Below are 8,078 nucleotides of genomic sequence, written 5' to 3' on the forward strand. Positions count from 1 at the left end.
GTTCTCTATGTTATGGAAACAGATCAAAAATGGAGGAGGCAAAGTCGGGACTGTGTGGAGGATGATCGATGACTGTGAACCGAAGGCGTCCGGTTGTTGTACATGTTGCAACGCACGTGTGAGGTCTGGTATTTTCATACCGAAGGAGACGGTACACTTGGTGTAGACGAACTCGTGATTTCAGTTTTCTAAGGTTCTCTCACACACCGACATAATTACTACAAACAATCCGGTTGGAAAAATATCTGCAACTGAGCATTATAGCAGAGATTGAAAATACCGCTTCAGTTGTAAATTACTTTACTTTCATACGACCGGTTTCGGACTGTTATAAGCCCGTCCTCAGGAATCGTAGCTGTGCTGTGATCCCCGAGCGCCGCATGTACCAGGCGCGGTGTGCTGCGTACGAGCGCAGAACAGGGAGTCGCTGTTCTCATTTGATGTTGCTTTAGGGTACAGTACGCTGCATACCACTATAGTCCTGCGTCAGAGTAACTTAGTAACTGCATGGCGGTAGTACACACTATGAATAAAATTTCTGTTGTGTAAAGGTTTGTGATGTACACGCATTACGATAAGGTAGAAACGCTGCTGATCTACAGAGAAGGTACGTTGACAGGAAATAATTTAGTAACTTGCATTTTTATGTTCAGTACTGTTAGATACATTATGATTATTATGTTGTTATAGCTATCTTGTATTCTACTACACATACACTCCTGGAAATGGAAAAAAGAACACATTGACACCGGTGTGTCAGACCCACTATACTTGCTCCGGACACTGCGAGAGGGCTGTACAAGCAATGATCACACGCACGGCACAGCGAACACACCAGGAACCGCGGTGTTGGCCGTCGAATGGCGCTAGCTGCGCAGCATTTGTGCACCGCCGCCGTCAGTGTCAGCCAGTTTGCCGTGGCATACGGAGCTCCATCGCAGTCTTTAACACTGGTAGCATGCCGCGACAGCGTGGACGTGAACCGTATGTGAAGTTGACGGACTTTGAGCGAGGGCGTATAGTGGGCATGCGGGAGGCCGGGTGGACGTACCGCCGAATTGCTCAACACGTGGGGCGTGAGGTCTCCACAGTACATCGATGTTGTCGCCAGTGGTCGGCGGAAGGTGCACGTGCCCGTCGACCTGGGACCGGACCGCAGCGACGCACGGATGCACGCCAAGACCGTAGGATCCTACGCAGTACCGTAGGGGACCGCACCGCCACTTCCCAGCAAATTAGGGACACTGTTGCTCCTGGGGTATCGGCGAGGACTATTCGCAACAGTCTCCATGAAGCTGGGCTACGGTCCCGCACACCGTTAGGCCGTCTTCCGCTCACGCCCCAACATCGTGCAGCCCGCCTCCAGTGGTGTCGCGACAGGCGTGAATGGAGGGACGAATGGAGACGTGTCGTCTTCAGCGATGAGAGTCGCTTCTGCCTTGGTGCCAATGATGGTCATATGCGTGTTTGGCGCCGTGCAGGTGAGCGCCACAATCAGGACTGCATACGACCGAGGCACACAGGGCCAACACCTGGCATCATGGTGTGGGGAGCGATCTCCTACACTGGCCGTACACCACTGGTGATCGTCGAGGGGACACTGAATAGTGCACGGTACATCCAAACCGTCATCGAACCCATCGTTCTACCATTCCTAGACCGGCAAGGGAACTTGCTGTTCCAACAGGACAGTGCACGTCCGCATGTATCCCGTGCCACCCAACGTGCTCTAGAAGGTGTAAGTCAACTACCCTGGCCAGCAAGATTTCTGGATCTGTCCCTTATTGAGCATGTTTGGGACTGGATGAAGCGTCGTCTCACGCGGTCTGCACGTCCAGCACGAACGCTGGTCCAACTGAGGCGCCAGGTGGAAATGGCATGGCAAGCCGTTCCACAGGACTACATCCAGCATCTCTACGATCGTCTCCATGGGAGAATAGCAGCCTGCATTGCTGCGAAAGGTGGATATACACTGTACTAGTGCCGACATTGTGCATGCTCTGTTGCCTGTGTCTATGTGCCTGTGGTTCTGTCAGTGTGATCATGTGATGTATCTGACCCCAGGAATGTGTCAATAAAGTTTCCCCTTCCTGGGACAATGAATTCACGGTGTTCTTATTTCAATTTTCAGGAGTGTATATTTACTGTAATCTGCTGTAGGCGGGCGAAATTCTGTTCAGGCACAAGTACTGTACAGTAGACGATTCCCTGACGAGCCATCGCCCTCTCACTGGATGTTTTGTCGTTTCACTTCTCGACAAGTGAACCGGGCAGTTTAAATGCATGATCTCGATATCGTCGTATAACACAAACAGACGAAGCTGTTGAGGTCGCTGTGTTCGCTGTCGTAGCTGTGAATCCTCAAGTCAGCACACGGCGAATTCAACAAGAAATTAGTGTTTCGAAAACATGTACACATCGCATTCTGCAACGTCATAAATTCCATGCTTGTCATGTTCATTTACACAAAGAACTTCATGGAAATAACATCAGCAATAGGGTTCAGTTTGGTCAGTGGGCTCAGCAACAACTTCTGACTAATCCTAATTTCTTCTCAGACGTTATTTTTACCGACGAGGCGTCATTCTCCAACGACCAAATAGCAATATTAGAAATATGCATTACTGGTCCACCAAAAATCTGTAATGGCTGCGACAGGTAGAGCGTCAGCGTTCATTGAACGTTAATGTTTGGTTCGGCAAATGGCAATCAAAATGCAGACAATATGCCCGCTTTTTAAGACACACTCTTCTTGTTCTCATGGACGCCGTATCTCTGAAGCACAGGACTGTCATGTGGTATCAGTATGATGGAAAACACGTAACGCCTTACGAGCACGACGAATTCTGGACCGTAAATACCCCTGTAGGTGTATTGGACATGGCGGGCTACTTAACTGGCCTGCCAGATTTCCGGATCTTACACTGATGGAGGTTTTTTTTCTGTTTGGAGCATTCGAGGATGCTGTCCACCAAAATGTTCTAACAACACCACAGGACGTTGTAATCTTACCCTCCCACTCATCACTATTAAATTCTCTTAGCCTCTTTAATATTTCCAAAAGCTTCGAGAGGAGTAAGATATACAAAAGCAAAACTTTTTACTTATCTTCATTATCTCGTTGTTATTGTCGTTGGCTCAAAGTCTTGTCAAGGGGTACATTCTTGCAGCTGAAATTTGTAATTAATGTTCTGAGTTCCTGAAGACGGAATAAACTGATGAATATTTGCCTGTTGCTATGAATTTCTTTTTATTCTATCCCATTCTTCTAAATCACACCGACTTTACAATTTTCACTTTCATAAAACCTTCAATAACATTATTAGTGACGCAATCAAAAACACGTCAGATTCCATTAAAGGCATGACCAGTACTACCTACGTCCTGCGGTAGTCACAATGTATTTCAAAGAGTTTACAAAACAAAAGAGCTTACAAACTTTCTTGTCAACAGAAGAATCGTCACAAAATACAACATTATTTTATTAACCGATCCAGGAATAAATTTAGTAATTCGCGTTAGATTGTGCCAATAATAAAATGAATTTGAAGCATACCAGAAATTTCGTAATTCCAAATTTTTCCGAAAGAAGAATAATTTTAACTGTTAGTACATATCGACTGTAACACATTAATTTCTTTTTATACATTTTAGCCTGAAATATAATACATCGTACACAATCTCATATGTAGTTTATTCAGTTAAACAGCCGATAATGTTCACCTATACAAGAATCGAGAGTTTACTTACTATCGGTTATTTCTATAAAGAAAAGGTAATTTTAAAGGAGAGTGACCCATTATAACGTGAAACAACGCATTATTGATGCTTGTACAGGCATCACAGGGCGCCGTTGATCCACAGAGTGACACTATGTATGAATGCCAATGTTCACCATTTTGAGCATGTGATGTAAGCGTTTGTCATGTTGTGATAGTATCGCAGTAAAAGTGACTACAAAGGGCCATGTTACTTCTACATCGTCATATGTACTGTAATACGGTACTGTACAAAACAAGATCCGGTTACTATATATACAGTACTGCTGCATTCAATGTTAATTGGTAATTTGTAAAATGTTCAAACGCGACTTAAAGAGGTTAAATGATTTAGTTGATGAAATGCACTGAAGTGATGTTTAAATAAGAGAATTTATGTACTACTTATCATATCCATAGCTACTAGATTCATGAATAAAATGGTACAGTGTGATACATTTTTGAATAGCTCTTGGAGAGGGTGTGTGTATTCTTGAATAAAACGTATGTACTTCCATTTAAAAAATTGAGCCTCTACCCCATATCTCCTACATCTGCGGGGGTACATAAAACGCATACTCTCACTAAGAACTTCCCACCATTTTTAAAACAATTTTTTACTTAACGCATCAGAAAAAATTATTTTCTGATGAGCAAGATAAATGGAATACCCTGTATATATACAGTAGAGTGTATGTATTTTTGTATGTCCAGTATCTCCTCCACAACCTCTGGACCGATCTCAACCAAATTTGCCACAGAAACAGCAGGCCTCACGAGTGAGTTTTATAACCTTCTACACTACTGGCCATTAAAATTGCTACACCAAGAAGAAATGCAGATGATAAACGGGTATTCATTGGACAAATATATTATACTAGAACTGACATGTGAATACATTTTCACGCAATTTGGTTGCATAGATCCTGTGAAATCAGTACCCAGAACAACCACCTCTGGCCGTAATAACGGCCTTGATACGCCTGGGCATTGAGTCAAATAGAGCTTGGATGGCGTGTACAGGTACAGCTACCCATGCAGCTTCAACACGATACCACAGTTCATCAAGAGCAGTGACTGGCATATTGTGACGAGCCAGTTGCTCGGCCACCATTGACCAGACGTTTTCAATTGGTGAGAGATCTGGAGAATGTGCTGGCCACGGCAGCAGTGGAACATTTTCTGTATCCAGAAAGGCCCGTACAGGACCTGCAACATGCGGTCGTGCGCTATCCTGCTGAAATGTAGGGTTTCGCAGGGATCGAATGAAGGGTAGAGCCACGGGTCGTAACACATCTGAAATGTAACGTCCACTGTTCAAAGTGCCGTCAATGCGAACAAGAGGTGACCGAGACGTGTAACCAATGGCACCCCATACCATCACTCCGGGTGATACGCCAGTATGGCGATGACGAATACACGCTTCCAATGTGCGTTCACCGCGATGTCGCCAAACACAGATGCGACCATCCTGATGTTGTAAACAAAACCTGGATTCATCCGAGAAAATAACGTTCTGCCATTCGTGCATCCAGGTTCATCGTTGAATACACCATCGCAGGCGCTCCTGTCTATGATGCAGCATCAAGGGTAACCGCAGCCATGTTTTCCGAGCTGATAGTCCATGTTGCTGCAAACGTCGTCGAACTGTTCATGCAAATGGTTGTTGTCTTGCAAACGTCCCCATCTGTTGACTCAGGGATCGAGACGTGGCTGCACGATCCGTTACAGCCATTTGGATGTCTGTCATCTCGACTGCTAGTGATACGAGGCCGTTGGGATCCAGCACGGCGTTCCGTATTACCCTCCTGAACCCACCGCTTCCATATTCTGCTAACAGTCATTGGATCTCAACCAACGCGAGCAGCAGTGTCGATACGATAAACAGCAATCGCGATAGGCTACAATCTGACCTTTATCAAAGTCGGAAACGTGATGGTACTCATTTCTCCTCCTTACACCAGGCATCACAACAACTTTTCACCAGGCATCGCCGGTCAATTGCTGTTTGTGTATGAGAAATCGGTTGGAAACTTTCCTCATGTCAGCACGTTGTAGGTGTCGCCACCGGCGCCAACCTTGTGTGAATGCTCTGAAAAGCTAATCGTTTGCATATCACAGCATCTTCTTCCTGTCGGTTAAATTTCGCGTCTGTAGCACGTCATATTCGTGGTGTAGCAATTTTAATGGCCAGTAGTGTAGTTCTAATAGGAGCAGAGATACCGGCAAATACGTGTTTTTTGAGCCCTGAACGACAGGCATGTAGTGTGGAAGCAGTATTGAACTACCAAATAAACCCGATCTGCAGGGCAATAAATGATTGTACGGGCCCAGACGTGTAGGCTGCCTTGCATGACAAAGCATTTTGTCTTGGAGTAGTATCAGCCTGCTTTATCGGCCGGATTTTCATAGCAGCCACTATGCATAAATGATTTTTTAAGCCCCAGATCTGTAGCCTATATTGCAGGTAGGCATTTTGTGGTAGTTGTATTCGTCTGCTTTATTGAACTGTATTGCAAGGGCTACAAGTGCTAATTAGCATGGCTGGGGACAGGTTGAGATGGATAGAGGAGGAGATGGACAGAGCGAGTCGGAGGAGGGGGAGATGCATGAGGCAGTTGTGAGAGAGTGGACAAGGAGGATATGGCCAGAGGGAGAGGGAGGAACGTATGATCAGGGAGAGAGGAGCGGACGAAATGGACAAAGAGAGAGGGAGGAGGAGATGAAGAGGCCGATCAGGGAGGAGGGGTTGACAGAGATGAAAGGATGTGGTGGATGACAGATGGAGGAATGGTAGACACAGAAAGAGAGAGAAGGAGGAGGTGTGCTCAATACATGCGTCGAAGGCATAAACAAGCTATTAAAGAGTAAAATGTATTTGTATCCACGGGCTGTCTTCTTCTGCTGTACACATAATCATCTCTGGCAGCGAATCTCTAGCGCACGTTCCCAACGCCCTGTCATATTCGGTGTCAGAAATGTGTTGAATAGAAAAGAAGATTGATTGATGGAGATGAAGACAGATGATGATGACGGCGAAGAGGAAGTATTACATGGTGTACAGTGAACGAAGTGTTCTGCAGAAGTACAGTGTGCTGAAGGATCGTCGTGTACAACATCAACATCTGTAAGCAGCAGCTTGGATTCTAACCACTCGTGGGTCCTATATCCTTGGGCTTGGCCTCTGCCTATTTTACCGTAATGTCGCATTCGCAGTGAGATACTGTTTTAGTACTCGGTACGGGACAGATAGATGAACAGTTAACATCTGTCATAACGCAGTCTGGGCAGTCTACGTGGACACTCGACTCCATACACCAAATGTCACACAATAATGTGCCGTGTACGTCGCCCGAAAGGGGACTAAACCTGCCAGTGCCGACAGATCACTTGGCTAAGGCTAGGGAAACCTTTGGTTCCCTGAAACTTAGGTAATCTTTAAGGATAAGCCAGAATAGCTACGTTTTATTACTGAGCACTTCATGCCGTGGTGTGGATGTTTTAGGATAATTACCAACAATATAAATACCATTTGTCAGTAGTTAAGGATAAGTATTATGCAGATTTTGTGGTCATAGCTACTGATTCCAAGCCAGCAACACTAGGGCATGTAATCTGGGGACAATGTGACACCCAGGGAAAGTATAAGAGGTGGTCAAAAGAAAACCGAACACACTCCACAGTGGGATCTTGGAATGGTACCATTCGAAAGTAATCACCACACGTGTTTAGACATTCATCCCTTTGAGAGACGAGACGATTAACTCCTGTTTCGTAGAACGCGTTCGGCCGCTGACTGATCCACAACCGCACCCACTCTTATACATCCTCTTTCAACTGAAACCGAACACTACGCATGCCTTTCTTCAGTTCACCAAAGATGCGAAAGTCGTACAGTGAAAAATCCGGGACGTACAGAAGATGTTGCAGTGTTTTCCAACAAAATCGATGGAGCGTAGTTTTCGTCTAATTGGTACTGTGTGGGCGGGCGTCATAGTGCAACAGAATCATTCAGTCCGACAGTAGTCCTGGGCGTTTTGACTTTATGGCTCGTCGCAGTTTCTGCGAAGTGTTCTCACAGCGCTGCCCTTTATTGTGGTTACAGGCTCGAGGAACTTTAAGAACAAGGGCTCCTGCAGTCGAAGAAGGAGGTTATCATGACCTTACTGGAACTTGTGTGAAAAGGTTTAGATTCAGTTGGCAGGAGAGATATGGGATGTTTCCACTTTTAATTTGCCGTTTGCCCTCAGGCTGTCGGAATGCTATCGTACGGAATGATTCTGTTGCACAATGTAGCCAGCCTTCTCTCTGTCAATCTGA

The sequence above is a fragment of the Schistocerca cancellata genome, chromosome 5 (assembly GCF_023864275.1).
Source record: "Schistocerca cancellata isolate TAMUIC-IGC-003103 chromosome 5, iqSchCanc2.1, whole genome shotgun sequence".
Lineage (NCBI taxonomy): Eukaryota > Metazoa > Arthropoda > Insecta > Orthoptera > Acrididae > Schistocerca > Schistocerca cancellata.